Source organism: Zonotrichia leucophrys, chromosome 3 (assembly GCF_028769735.1).
Source record: "Zonotrichia leucophrys gambelii isolate GWCS_2022_RI chromosome 3, RI_Zleu_2.0, whole genome shotgun sequence".
Lineage (NCBI taxonomy): Eukaryota > Metazoa > Chordata > Aves > Passeriformes > Passerellidae > Zonotrichia > Zonotrichia leucophrys.
In genome coordinates this window covers 54,405,004-54,420,849 of record NC_088172.1, presented here as the reverse complement: position 1 = coordinate 54,420,849, position 15,846 = coordinate 54,405,004, and the positions used below count along the sequence as shown (strand labels likewise).

The following is a 15,846-nucleotide window of genomic DNA, read 5'->3' as shown; positions in this document are numbered from 1 at the left end:
AACAGTTTCACGATCCTTCTCATGCCCAGACAGCAACAAAACTTACAAGGCTGCAGCTGAGCCCACTAACACTGCTGAGCATGAAACACTGACTGTGCATTTTTGGCAATATTAAAATATTTATTTACTTTAAATATTTGATTTTAACATCCAACCTCCCCTTTTTGAAAGCAATTTTGGTGCTTAGGAGTCTAAAGTTTACTGACTTTTTATTACATATTTAGACTCTAAATATAGGAAAATATTTTATGGCTCTGATGCCTATTTTATTGACATACTTTTGGAAAGCATTACCTAGCCAAACAAACACTCAAGGATTTATAGTGTTTATGCTGCAAAGCAGGAGAAGGAATTGTCTCAGGCTATGAACTTCTACCTCACTTTCTTCATCTGTGATAACATTATTAAAAATAACACCAAAAATTATTTTTAGCACAACTGTTTCGTAAAGCCCTCATGTTTCTCTCATGCATCCATATGCTGCCAGTCCACATGGCCTAATTTAACGGCCCTAAGAAGAAATATTGGTGCCCTCTAGCTGATTTTCCTCACCAATTTCCTGCAGACACTGAGCAGCAGTCTCTCTTTTCTCCTGACATTCCTGGGTCTTTCACTGGTGCCTCCAAAATGCAGTGCCCCGGAATAAAATAAGGCACTTCCTACAGAAGGAACAGGAATCAAAACACTCAAATCCCTCAGTGCTCTCAACTGCAGGAGCTCTTTAAATAGCATAAATGCTGTGAAAAACAGAGGATGTATAACGGTGTTCAATACCACCTTACCATAACAGGTGAAGCACCTAAATACACTTTGTGGCAAGTCTGCACATTCCATGGGGAAATGCAACCTGCAATTTTGCATGGAACACAGGAAGCCCCTCACCCATTCAGAAGTTATTCTGCAATTCTCCTCTGTCAGGAGCCTTCAAAAAGCTTGTAAGCCTTTCACTGTGTTCTGCCACACATTCTGAGGTTAGTTGCTGATGGATCAGACAATTTCACAGCTCAGAGCCCAGGGCCTCCCTTTTGCCATCACACAAGCCGTGGCAAGCAGGGAGAGCTTTCCTCTCCTCTCACTGACGTCAGAGCGGATGCACTCCCTGTTCCACCCTCCCTGTTCCCATCCCCTCTGCCTCCAGCCCCTCTCCCGGGGGCTGCATCGGGTCCCACTGAGGTGCAGGGCCTCATCACCTCATAGCTGCATGTCCCTGTCCAGCAGGGACCCAGCTGGAGCACAGGTCCAGAGCTGGGAAAGCCACGAGGCAGGGATGCTAACACATGCTTTGAACACCATCTCCAGTGTGACAGGTGACGTCAACAAAACAGCGTCCAAATCCCAAAGAGGAGGTCTCTCCTGGCTGGAGGAAAACCCCTGCTGAGGAAGAGCTGTCTCAGGAAACGCTGAGCCTGTGGTGGCAGGCAGCTGCCTGGCAGCTGCTGGAACAGCTCTTTGGCACCTCTGAGGGAGTGCATCCGCTCTAAGCCACACCAGCGGCTGCCCAAGGGATGCAAGAGAACAGGAGTCTGTGTGGAAAGCAGGGTTAAAGCTCTTTTCTCTTGCTCCTTGTCCAGCTGAAAGAGGCAGAGGTTGGCCGGAGCTGGCTGTCTCTGTGTGTTTAATTAAAGCCATAAACCTCTGTGGAGAACTCTGGATGGCCCTATTAACCATTAATCAAATTAAACATAGAAGGGAGATCAGGATCTGAAGCTCAAAATAAATACTGTGAGACAGACTAACTTTTAGGGTTGCATTCATAATCCTCAGAAGGTCTCTTTAAACCTTGATTGGGAAAAAGGAAGCTGCAGCATATACTGTTCACTTCTGTGTTTGAACAGCAGTTTTAAAGCAGGAACTGCTCAAATGTGTGGGAAGCATCAGGCTAATCCTGCAACTTCCAGCTATCTTTGGAAACTTAACTTCCCATGTGCCATCTGCCTTTGGAAGACAGAATGGGTTAATCACAGGGGCCAGGCATTTTGGAAGGGTCCTAGGGCTCCATTTCTCTAGCACCTTATGACAACATTCCAGCTAATGTTCCTTTCACATCCAGCTCTAGGAAAAGGATGCTATGGACTCAGTCAATACTCATTAGGTGGTTTTAATCCAAATCTCTACATCAATTAAAAGATGAAGGGCTTATTTGAACATTTAACAAACCCTTTGTTCACATAAAAGAGGCATTTTATGCCATTTGGAAAGTGAAAATTTTGGCACAGTTAATTTTTCGGCTTGCTTGGGGCTTTTTAGTTGGTGTGTTGTTTGGGGGTTTTTTGGGGTTTTTTGGGTTGCTCTTTTTTTTCAACCAGCTGTGACATGACAGACCTAGAACGAGGCTGGTTTGTGCTATTTCTTTTCTGGAAGGCAACAGACTTTTTAAAAGTTTGATGTCTTGAAACATAAAAGAACACAGCAAACCCTTGAAGAGAATAGGTACAGATGTGGTAATGTGACAGATGGGCAGCGAAGGTGGTATCTCTGGGATAGAAGGAGTTATGGTGGAAAAATTAAGATCTGGCAGGAGCAGCTTTTGCTTTTTCCAGTAGTAAAAATGTGTCACTTTTCAATACAGAGAAAATATAATGAAAACAGGTGAAGGACAGAACAGGAATCATGGTTACAGTGGTAACTAAGTATTCCCATTTAATTAAGTCTTAAAGAGTTTAGAGATGTCCTATTACCACAAAACTTCATGATAGCTTTAAAAATGCTGTGTTTGAAGTGGGAAGCTGATGAATTATCCCTTACTGGCCCAGGAGCATCCAGTTCTGAGTATACATTAATGTAGTGTAGGAATATTGTTTATGAAAAGTAAAGAGATTATGATTTTTCCAAAGACAGTAAGAGAACATCTCACATTAGAAATTTTTTATTTGAAATTTCTATGATTTTTGAAACAAGGGGCAGTATTAGAAAATATTGGCTCACTGAGGATGGGATAGTATGGTGCATTTCATCACTGTATCATACAACATTAGATAAACCAGGACACTGATGTCAGAAACATAAATATAGTTCATGCTATTCTCAGTCTGTCTGCCCATCAATGTCTTAGGGCCTTTCTCTCACTGCTAGCATTGGTAAAACAGGTAATATTGGTTATAATTGGAAAAAAATTTAAAATACTATAGAAGCACAGGTTTCTGAGACTACATATTGATTTTTATTTATTTGGAAGCTCTCCTTGCATTCAAGCACCCCTGAAGAAATCTAAGATGAATTTAAAAACCCCAATATTTTTATCTGTGGAAATAAGTACACTTGAAGTTAAATTTCAAATTAACACTACCTGAGATATTATCTAAGCTAGATACATTGGTAGCATATTTAACAGCAAATTACAGAGTTTATACCAAAGCTCTAAAGTAAATCAAACCACAAAACTAAAGAAAGCTATTGCCTGAGCACCTGAAACCGGGTTTTCTTGAAATAAGAAACTAGCATTTGATAGCAATAGCCTTGTCTGTGTACAACCCTATTCCAAGATAATAACTAAAAATATTTTAAGATGTATTCTTTACCAAAATTCCTTTAAAGTATTGGTGATGAAAAACAACACTAGTCTCTGGTTTGTTCACATGGTATGTAAGCCAGTTGAGTTGAAGGGACCAAATAACGTCAATCATCAAAACGTGACAGATTTATTCTATATATTATTCTACACTGGCTGCACTGGTGGATAAGGAAAGAGAAACTGATGTCATTGCCTTGCCTTCTTTAAGGTCTCTGATACAGTCTCACTCAACATCTCTGTCTCTCTGCATTGGGGAGATAAGGATTTGATGGCTGGACCATTCAATAGGAAGGGAACTGGCTGGATGGCCATACCCAGAGAGTTGTAGTCAACCTTTCAATGTCCAAATGGATCTGCATCAAGCAGTGATCCTTGTGGAACCTTACTGGGACCAATTGTGTGCAATGTCTTAATTAATGACATAGTGGAATTGAGTACAGCCTTAGCAAGCTGGCAGGGGACACCAAGCTCAGCGGTGCAATTGGTACACTTGGTGGAAGGGATGCCATCTCCAGGGACCTTGATAGGCTTGAGAAGTGGGCCAGTGTGAACCTCATCAAACTCAACACGGCCAAGGACCTGCACGTGGGTTGGGGCAACCCCCAGTATCGAGACAGACAGGGAATGAATGGTTTGAGAGCAGCCTGTGGAGGACTTGGAGGCACTGTGGGGTGGGTTGACTTGACAGGACACCAGGAGCCCACCACAGCTGCTCTGTCACTCCCTCAAATGGACAGAGGAGACAAACCACAACAAAAGACATAAGGATGGAGGAGATCACTCACCACTTACCATTACAGACAAAACAGACTCGATGTGGGCAAAGAAGTCTTATTTCTTGCCAAAAAAAAAATACCAGAGTAGAATATTGAGAAATATAACAAACCTTAAAAAAATTTCCCCTCACCCTTCCCTTCTTGCCAAGCTTAAATTCACTCCAGACTTCCTCTACCTCCTCTCTGCCAGGAGTACAGGGAAATGGGAATGAGGCTGTGTTCACTTCTCCTTCCTCCTCAGGGGGAGGACTCCTCACACTCATTTCCCTGCTCCAATGTGGGGTCGCTCCCATGAGAAGGAGCACAAGCTTCCCATGGGGTTGCAGCCTCTTTCAGGCATCCCCACGCTCCAGTGTGGGGTCCTCCATGGGCTGTAGGTGGGTATCTGATCCACAGTGGAACCTCATGGGATGGAGGGACACAGCTGCCTCACCATGGTCTGCACCCTAAGAATCTGTGCTCAGGCACCTGGAGCACCTCCTGCCCCTCCTTCCTCACAGGCCTTGGTGTCTGCAGGGCTGTTGCTCTCACATGTTCTCACCCTGCTCTTCTCTGGATGCAATTGCTGTTGTGCAGCAACTTTTTTTTTTCCTTCTTAAATTTTATTCCAGAGGTGTCATCTCTGTTGCTGATGGGCCCAGCCTTGGCCAGAGGCATATCCATCTAGGGGCCAGCTGACATTGGCTCCATTAAACACAGGGGAAGCTTCTGGCAGCTTCTCACAGAAGCCACAGCTGTAGTTCCCTGCTACCAAAACCTTGCTACACAAACCCAATACATGGTTAGATGAAAAATTAGATAGGACCCAGCAATGTGCACTTGCAGCACAAAAAGGCAACTGCACCCTGAGCTGCATCAAAAGCAGTGTGGCCAGCAGGTCAAAGGACATAATTCTGTCCCTTTACTGGGCTCCTGTGAGACCCCACCTGGATAGCATATGCAGCTCTGGTGACAATGACAAGTCAAACACAGACCTGTAGGAGTGGATCCAGAAAGGGCCCCAAAGATGATTAGAGAGCTGGAGCACCTCTCCTGTGAAGCCAGGCTGTGAGACTTGGGGTTATTCAGCCTGATGAACAAGCTCTGGGGAAACCTTACAGCAGCCTTCCAGTACCTACAGAGGACCTAAAAGAGAGGACTTCTTACCAGGGCCTGAGATGATAAGACAAGGGGCAACACTTTTGAACAGAAAGAGGGTAGGTTTAGATTAGATATAAAGAAGAAATCTTTATTGTGAGGATGGTGAAGCACAGGAATAGGTTTCCCAGAGGAGATGTGGATGCCCCATCCCTGGAAGGGTTCAAGCCCATGGCAGGGGGGTTGGGACTAGACAATCTTTAAAGGTCCCTTTTAACCCAAACCATTCTGTGACTCTGTAATTCCAGTGCACAGAATTAGGAGTACCTCAGAGATACTGTAAAGCAAAAATAAAGACAGTGACTGCAAAGAGACTATTCTGAAATTACATTTATTTCAGTTTGATGTTTGATTGCTAATCAGTAAAACAATCTTCATCCACAGGTACTGTCAATAAAAAATTAATTCAGAATGTATATCCATTTCTAACCCCATCTGGAAAGGGAAACACAGAGAGGGTGACTAGGGATATCACCAAAACTGGGGAGTGGGAAAGGGCAGCATACAGACACTCCACTGTCTTCACTTTCTCCACCCCTGAGCACTGTGATAACCTAAGATCGTATTTAAGTGTTAACGACCTCGCACGCACAGGATCTGACCTGCCCTTGAGGATGAAGTTTCATGCTTCAGTGAGGTCAGTGCAGTGGTAAGCTGCCATCCAAGAGGGGAGGATGCCACTTGGCTTCTTCCTCTCAATGCCAGCTGTGTGTTCCTGCCAGCTCTAGAGCTTGCCTGTGCCCATGGGGAGCCAATCCAAGGCTCACCCATCAGAAATCCCTGGCTATCCAACAGCTCGCTGCCTGCCCGGCTGCCCAAACCAGCCCAGTGTGGGCTGCAGAGGGCAGGTAGCAGGAGCAGCCCCCTGGGACATGAAACCACAGCCAGGACAGTGGGAAACCTTTCCTCAATCTCCAGCCACCTGCCCACTCACTTCCAGCTTTGGCAGCACTGGAGAATCCAGGCCAAGGAAAGGAAAAGCTGACCTCTCAAAGTTAAGAGGCACTTCAGACACTGATGCAGACAATCCAGCAGGCAGAGCCAGCAGGGCCCTGAAGGAACTGCAGGGGGAAGAAAGGGGAATGTCCAAACCACTCCATGCAAAGGACAGAGACCCAGCCTGGCTGCAGCCCCCTGGCTGCTCCCTGCCACCAGTGCCTGCCAAAAGGGCAGCTCACCCCAGAGGTGCACTGAGCTCTGCATTGATTTGCTTACTGGGCCCGTTGAAACCCAAGTATGCCTGCTGTTTCAGAAATGCCCATTTGTGATATTTTTCAAAACCTTTGTCCATTTTTTTCCCCTTGTGGCAAACTGTACAGATTAAATCCATGAGTAGTTTCCTCTAAAAAAGATGGTTTCTTTTCTTCTTGTGAGGTTTTTTCATATTGCTCATCAAGGAAAGAACGCAAGGATCAAACTCATAAAGCATTCTTAAAAATTTGATTTATTAAAAAAAGTACAATTACCAAATTACATTGCTTCATCTTTTATATTTCTTAAACAACACAGAAAAAAAGTATGACATCTCATAGACTCTTCAGGGATTTCTCCTCAAAAGACAGTTTCACTTGTTAGTTATACCCAAATTCCTCTCTTCCTGGACTCCCTCAAGCCACCAGCTCTTATCTCTCATCTCTGGAATATGTTAAACTATGAAAAAACATTATCTTGCCAACTTGGCATAAGAAGAGGGGAGGTATCTCTCCTTGCTCTTATGGGAATGCCTACTGAAATGAGAGTTTTTGGGTTACTCCAGCTCACGCACTGATTAATATGACTCTTCTCTCACTGACATCTCCTTTTCCTGTGAAAAGTTCAAAAGTTCAGCTAAGCAACAATCTGATGTCTTAGCTTGCTACACAAGCCTCTGGGTTATTTAATAAAGAAATTAGATTTCTACAACACATAGAAGTCACTCACCACAGTCAGACTAGGAACTGTTGCTAATTAACAAAAATGCCAACATGCAATTATTTATTATATTAATTAATGAAAGCATATATAAGCAGCCTATCTGTAAGAAGTTAGATGCAATCTCTAACAGACTTCCTGCTGCTGTGCTGCCAGTTTCTCAGTGCAACTATGGCCATTCCCAATTAAATAAATAATTTACCCTGGAAGATTTCATTGAGTGCCAGACACAAGCACCAGGGCTGGGTGAAAATAAATCACTGTCGGCAGCATGCCAGTACTCGTTCCTAGAATCTATGGAAAACGGCTACTTCCCTACAGCAAACATTTTACATAACCATTCTGCACAGCTTAATTGATCTCTGCAATAGCATGATAGTAAAACTTCCTCCATTTCCATGTATTTTAAGACAGTATTTCATTTTCTTTTTATTTCATTCTCTTCACATTTGCTGGCTTTTTGCATCAGTTGTGCAGCTTCTGTTACAGAATCATATTTTTTAATTTTTTTTATTTAGGGTGAAAGTCTTCCTCAATACCAACTCTTGGTATTATGCTGACCCAAATCCATCCCTTTAAGTCAACATGCTAATGCTCTGAGTCTATCACCATCCCCTACTTTGATTTCTACCATACTCCTATCAAACTCAAGTTACTGCCTTCTCTACCAATGTCCTCTAATCATAAACTCATAAACCCTGCTTTTAATGTTTAACATTTACTGTGCTACACTGCTATTTAGGCATTTTCATAACCATAGAAAAAAATTAGGAAAATTCTCACTTTGTGCTGTGATGTCAATCTATTTTAAAACCTATTTCAAGATACCACAACAAATATTATGGTGTGACTTCAATACCTGACAGCAGTGTAAACATCAGCAAGTTTTCCTGGGTAATCACAGGCATCTCAATTATCCAAATACTGTCTCAGCAAAAGGGCAGCCTGACTTACTGCACGGTCAATGACTTTCTATGCATTAGTAATTTTAGAAAACCTAGACAGGAAAAAGAGTCCTTGGTTGCTCCTTCAGAGAAAATTTCTCCATACATTTTTGTGGTGAATTTATTGTTCCTGTTCAGAAGAGTTCAGGCATTCTGGGGTGGGGGGGCGTCTGTGTTCACCACTGCCTGCCCCACGCACCAGATCCAAAAGGTGAGCTCCTGGTCTCTCTATTGGGTCAGGTTTCAGTTGCTATTCGCCAGTCTTTCAGAGAATTTGGGTTTTTTCTTGCAACTTTGGGCAGTCAGCACGTGACACTTCTAATATAAAAAAACCCACTGGCATTTCAAGAAAAAGCCAACCACCTTGATGGGGCTGCTCCGCTGAGGAAACAATGAAGGGAACACATTCCTCTCTGCATACACTATACCCCAAGGCACACACCTTCCCAAGTGCCTCCAGTGTTTCACAGCTCCCAAAACTCTGCTCGACCACCTACCCACTTTTTGGCCAGCTGGCTGACCCAGAAAAGCAGCAGAGAAGCAGCAGCCAGTGCAGGGAGGAAGCAGCAAGCACAGCTTGCAGAGCAGCACCGCGTGGGAAGGAGCTGCTGGCTGGGCACAAAGAGGGTCAGCTACGGCTTGCCCTGGAATGAGCAATCCAACGGGAGTCGGACACAGGGGTCATGAGAAGAAAGGACAGGGAAGAAAGAGCACACCAAGGGAAAGAGCTTTCTTCTTCTACCGCAGTTAACTCCCCTAAATTTCCTCCCTCCTCCTGGTTCCCCAGTTTCCAAAAATAACCCATACAAAGCAAAAACTGCAGAGGCAGGGAGCCTTAAAAGAGCTGCAGTTGGAAAACACAAAAAGGTGGCAAGGGAATTTATTTAAAAGAAAAAAGCCCAAGAAAAAAGAGACACGCTCTTTTTGGAAAAGAACAGTGACATCTTTTAGCGTGAAGCCATTTCAGCAGGGATGTAGGTCAGTAGCTGAAACCAGCACCTCTGGGGTCTCAGGTCCTGGGGCTGATGTGGGCAGCCAGAGGGGCCCAGGGGTTGTTTGGCCTCTCCCCAGGAAGATGGAGAAGTCTTGGGCTGGTCTTGGTCCCTCCTTCCCTCATATGATGCAGCTCAACAAATTGTTCCTCTTTAGGCAGCCACACATTTCATGTTTCTGGTATCAGAAGATCCTTGACATTTGCCCTTAAAAGTAAAGGCACCTTAATGTGGAAAACATTTTTTAATGACTAAGAGAGCCAAGAGCAAATATTTGCACCCAAAGAATTCAGTTCCTCCCACATCAAAACAACATCCTAGAAAACTGATTATAAACAAATTAAAAAACAACTAGCGTGCCTATCAAAAATAATTGTTTTGCTGCTGGCAAAGAATTACAGACTCAGAGGGCCTGAAACAAACACTGGGGGTTAAATTTGATTCCTAATTTGCTAGACTGGACAACAAGGTGAGAGAAGGGGAAAAAACTCCTCCTGTTGTGTGGAAATGGTTGTCCTGTTCACATGGCATCTGTGGGATGGATGGTGTTCCTCTAACAACTGAGAAGTTAATTCAGGTACAGGTTGAGAGATTTGGGGTTACACAAACATCAGCCATTATAATTTCCACATCACACCGGCTTTGATTTCAGGTGTATTACAGCACTCCAAAGCCACATGCAATTCTTTTGTCTCTGCTTTTCAGCCCTGATCCAAATCAGCAAGTATCAGCACATCTCTGTATCACTACAGTGAGGTACAGGAACATCCCCACTCACGCCACCAGAAGCAGCAAGACAGCACTCACTGTCAAAAGGTCTGTTTTCACCAACATCTCCTTCTTGTGCCTTTCACCACTTGATTTCTCTATAATAGGAAAAATTATTAGGGTCTCCAGGTCTCCCCATGCTTTTAACATGAAATACTACCACATACTGCAGAGTATCTCAGAAATGAGTGCCCAGAGAACCATTCCACTTCCTGTACAACAAACCCACTGTTTTGAATGAACATTTCCCCACCTCTGCAGACATTTGTTATCTTCTTGCATTTCAGTAGTGACATTCCAAAAAGTCTGGAGAAAACTGGTAGCTGGCTCTGAGGAGGAATTCCAGACTGATGCCCCAAGCTCAGTCCTCGGGTGCTGCATGGCCACTGTGGTGCTCAGCCAGGGCTTGAGCCTCAGCCTGGCACACACTGCTACCACTGCCCACAAAACAACCTATTTCAGAGAGAGGATGTTTCTCACCTTGGTGGTTATCAAGAAAAGTTTAAAAATATAAAGCAAGTATCACCTAAGTCCTTAGGAAAGAAGAAGCCTAAATGGCAGAAATGGTTTGGAGCTTTGGATAGGGTTTAAACCTCCTAATTTCTGATCTCTTTCTTCCCTTTTGTGCTTAAGTAACCATTTTCAAATGACACAGCTAGTGATGCCAATGAGTTTTTCCACAGCAATCTTCTTCAGTCTCCTATCAAGATGGAAGTCACCACAATCCCAGAAAACATCCCCTGGCAAGCGATGGCACTAAGTGGGCCAAGCCACTCAGAGAAGCAGCAAAGCTGTTGAGAGAGCAGCATTTTTAGGAGCAAAGTTTAGGAGAGTGGGAAGAAGACAGCTTCACACAGCCTTAGCTGTTTTTCCCAGCAGAGCAGAGCTTGAGAAGGAAAAACACCACAAGCCTCTCATCTTCCCTGGCTTGCCACAAACCAGGGGTGTATTTTTCAGCAGGATCCTCTGAGTCTGACACCGAACTTAGCTCAACTGACATGAAATGTTAATGTTTAGGAACAAGGTAGGTGGAGAGGAGGAGGAGGAAAGAAGACATTCATTATTTGATGCAGAATTCATTCAGAAGCTTCTTTGGAACAGCCAGAACTAAAATTTCCATTCAGCTCTTTATTTCTGGTAGCCTAGATAGCTTGAACAACTGGAAGAGGGATCTAGAGGGAGCCCTTACCCTTGCCTGCATAGCAACAGCCCATCCTCAGATACCTTCAGAGAGAAGCAGGCACATTTTTATGACTGTGAGTCTTCAGATGCAGAATGAGAAATTGTCCTTGGGGATATTCATACTGGCTTTAGGCTTCCAGACATGGTGCACATAAAAAATCTGTCTCCAACCACCCATTCTGTTGCCTGCAGCAGCCTCCCAATATGGCCCTACTGCTCCTCACCAGCCCCCAAAACCTCCACAAGAAGGTCACAAGCTCTTGGTGCTACAAATTTAGCAACTACTATTTAAAATAGGCTGGACCATGCTATGAAATTAATTTATGTATTTTATGTATTTTTCCTCCCTCTGGTACCTTCTTCCATTTTGTGTATTTTAATTTTCTTGCTCTGTTTTTTGTTTGGTTTGGTTTTGTCTACAAATCACCTGAAAAACAACTTTTCCCTCATAGGCACCAGAGAAGCATCTCTTTGCTGCTCTCTTCCCAGCCCCATTTCTTCTCTGATCACCCTTCTGCCTTTGCTCTGTTTCCTTTCTTTTCCCATCCTTGATTTCTCTCCTCCTTTTTTTCTTCCTTTGATGCTAACCTTGGTGCTTTCTCCTCATCCTTCCTGCCAAGCTGACTGAGGCACGCCCCTGGGAAGGTGCTGACAAACAGCAGCTGGGCTGTTTGCAGGGTTGGATCAGGTAGGGACAGACACAAAGGAATCCTTGGGCTCTCTTGCTACATTGTTGGCTGGAGTGATTCCTCCTCTTCATTGCTTGCACAGTTCCTTTGTCAAAACTCAGGAAAATGAAGGTGCAACACAATTTGGGAGGCATATGCCAGTATTTAATGAGCTACATCTGCTTTCTTGTTTTGGGGGGCTGTGCAGAAATCAGAAGCCACAACAACAACAGCAAAATTGTGAGGATGTCAAGTGCAGCATTAGCAAGGGACCTGGTCTTACCAGCGCTGCTCTCCCTAAGAAAGAGAACATTTTAAAATGACACCTTCTTACTTTGCAGCTCTACTGCCTGGAGGGTGAAATCCACCCCTTTGTGGAATGCTGAGACAGGATCACTTCAGTGCTATTTATTCCCTTAGAAAAGATTTACCCACATTGCACTGGTCTCCTGAAGAGGGTGAAATTTCCTCCAAGCAGAATCTCAAACTCAAGGCTCCCACTGCAATGGAAGCAAGGCTTGTTTTTAAGAAAAAATATATTCCTGCTGCTATTTAACAACAAACAAAAACCCCAAACCAAATTTTTAAAAAAGAGATTAAAAGAGAGATTAATTTTATCCCTGCTCTCCTCTTGTACAGTATAACCACAGTTGGAAGTTGGTCAACTGCTTCTTTCTTGCACAGCAACTTCCAGCTGCAGAGCTATATTCGTCCCCCAGTCAGACACAGAAACCTTGCTGAAATCTCTAGGCTAGAAGCACTGGTATGTTCAGGCTGCTTTGCCTGTTTTAGCAATACAGAGCAGCTGTAAATCCAGTTTAACTTGCCACTTCTGTCAGCTTTACCATGCCAGATTAGCACTGCTGTTAGCCTCACAAATATCAACATCTGGAGGTTCTCCTACTGCCCAGTCTGACTTTAAACCTTGCAAATCTGCAATTCATCCACCCTTCAGCACAGCTGGCAGGATCAGCCTGAGGTAGTTCTTCACTCTGAGAAAAATCAATTTATCACAATCTCCCATCCCACATTCCTGCAGTCAACCAAGCAGATCAAACAAAATTCACGTAATGATCAGCTCTCAGTTATTCCCTGGACAATTGCCCAGTTTTTCTGGAGGGTGACTCCTGACCCTCTCTGGGATCAGGTGCCTTTCTAGTGCAGGTCTGTGAATCCAAGTCAGCTGGGAAAACAAAATGCACCATTTCTTTGTACTTTTATATTTCTTTGGATGTCAGGAAACAGAGCTAAGTCTTGTTTCCTGCTCCTCAGCCAGGGGAGGTAGGGGAAACTGGAAGTAGATGCAGAGAAAGGCAGAAAGAGGGCAGATCAAAAGGATCAAGGAAAATAATAATAATTTAAAAAAAATCCACCAAACAAACAAAAACCAACCAACCACCCACTGCTTCACTCTGCTCTGTAAAGCAGTACGTCTTGGAAACAATATGTCCCTCCACCCCCATTCCAAGTCTTTTTCTCTAGGGATTTACAACCATCTCTGGGATTAATATCACTTTCTTTCAACATTCAAGTGCTGCTGCACTTACAGTCTTATAAAAAACCCTCAGAAAACCCAGCTTCTTCATTTGCTTTTTGCCTGAGTAAAATGTATGCAAAGAAGAATCAGAGAGAATTGGGGGGAGTGGGGGGAGCAGGTGTATTCATGTAACTTTGATTTTCTAAGAACAAAGGCTTTACTTTATATATAAATAAGTTAAGGGGGAAAATTTAGGTGCATTTTATTTTTGCCCAGCTCAGTCCCAGCCCCTCACTCTGAATGCATTAATGCATCCACCTTCAGCACAGTCGGGCCCTCCGTGTTGCCATGGAACTGAAACCTTTGCAGTTTGGATGGAGACGTACTTATGCTGTACTTATGCTTTGGAAGCATACTGTTCTTACACTTCCTATAACAGAAGCAAAATCACTGCATAGCATTAACTCCCTTCGTATTTAAGGCATTCAATGTCTCTCTTGCCTGCTCGTCTTCACACAGAGTTTGCTTTCTCTATCTTGCCACATGCAAATGAAACACATTTGACACAGCTATTCTCGTCTTCATGAACTCAACAGCTCACACGCTGAGCACATTAGAGGAGGGCCACAAGACTGTGGTCTTTCCCTCTTTAATAGGAGGCTGCTGTCAGGCCTGCAGCAGCCGAGTCAGGGGCTGCAGAAAGCATAAACGTATGAAATATATGTGGATACAGAAAAGTATTATCTTTCAAGGTGGCATTTAAGTAGACTTTTTAAACCTAATAAATCTATGTGTTGCTAATGCTCTTGATGCTCTCGAATATTCTTTTGTCTGAATAAACAAATTAGATTATAAAGATCCTGCAGTAGGGATGAATTCTTTCAATACCTTTCTTTAACAACCTAGGCTGGTGGGATATCAGTGGTGAGCAAAGCTTTGGGCACTTCAGTTAGAAAAAAAACAGTCAGTAAAATTCTGTGTCATCCTAAAGATTTAGCCTACATTGATCATCTTCAGCAGATCTGAGCCTTTTGCCAACGCTTCTGAAAATGCCTGTACACGAATTGAAAATACATAGATTTTTATGCTGAAAGCAAAAGCAGAGTACAAAAATATCCAAGTTCATTATAAAAAAGATTACCATAGTAAATAAATAAACAAACAAACAAATAGCCATTCATGTATGTAAACATTGGATCTGTACCTGCAGAAACAACTGGAAGCCAGTCCATGGTCTGAAGCCAGCTTGAGGCTTTTTTTGTCCCAAGTTAAATATTTGCATAGTATTAAGCTTAAAATTAAAGCATTTGCTGAAGAAACTTGCTGACTTGTGTATATGGAAAAACAAGAGGGAATTTACTGTCCCTGCACACTGGGGCAGATTCTTGGGATGCCTTCTCCTTCCCATGAATTCCTGGACAGCAGAGAGACAGACAGACTACCGACCGGGGAATTCCCCTCTTGGTTTCCGCAGGATTTTGTGCCCAGGCTGGACAGAGAGGCAATAACCCAGGTAGGGACTTTATGAAGGCACCATTTGTTGCTTTGGTGCCTGCCCCTCGACCACCTGGTAACACTCCTTCCTTTTAGCATTGTCCCCAGCTCAGAAAAGCCCCATTCACGCAGCACCTCCACCCGTGCAGGTTTGACCGGTCCCTGTGCCGCTCCCTGCTCTCCCATTCCTGGTGGCTGGGCCAGCGTGCCGGGCTGCTGGCCACTCACTGCCCCAGGGACACGGGCTGGGGGCTGCTCACAGAGGGGCTTTCTGAGCAGGCTTGGCTCCTGGCGCCCACTTGCCAAAATAAGGCACAAAAGCACTGCTGTGTCTGTGTGTCTGTCTGTCAAGGCAGCTGATTCCCCATGCCCAGGTGCTAGCGGTGCACACGAGACCCTGTGAGTGCCTGTGTTTTTGGGTACTCCCTTCTGCCCCCCTGAGAGGCAGAGCTGTGCTGGCAGCATGAGCTCCCTCTCCTCCTTCCATCCTCAGCACAGTCTGACAGCCACACGTCCCCATCGCTGCGCCCATTACTGTGAGCCTACGTGAGGCTCTCACCATCACTTTCCTAGCTACAGGAAAATGTATATTGAGCTGTGATGAAAGGCCAGCGCAATGTCAAGAGAATTAAAAGGGCTCCAGAGACTGATTAGAGTCAAAAAGGAAAGGATTTATGATGGTTAATAAAGTTAAACCTGCCAGAGTTCTGCTGATTCTTTCCAACTGAAGGTAATCAGATCTTAAAGGAAAAAATATTAAGGTGTAAAATTTTTAAGGGTATTACCATCCCCTCTGAAAGAAAACCTATGTGTTGCTATGAAGCACCTGGCCAGGAGGGAGTCAGGCTCACTGTGGCACCTACACTGACCCCAAGGAAGAGAGGAAAAGGAGATACATCATCTGCCCTTGCCTTGGGTTAGCAGCAAGGACCTCAGTACCCATCATGAATGTCACCTGAACAGCCCCAGTGGCACCTGCCACTCCA

General features: G+C 44.1%; 1 protein-coding gene across 4 annotated transcripts in view; it reads right to left on the bottom strand.

Annotated features, from left to right (window-relative positions):
• HIVEP2 (HIVEP zinc finger 2) overlaps positions 1–15,846 on the bottom strand; it is a 136,840-nt gene that overhangs the window by 85,662 nt on the left and 35,332 nt on the right. The window lies entirely within an intron of this gene.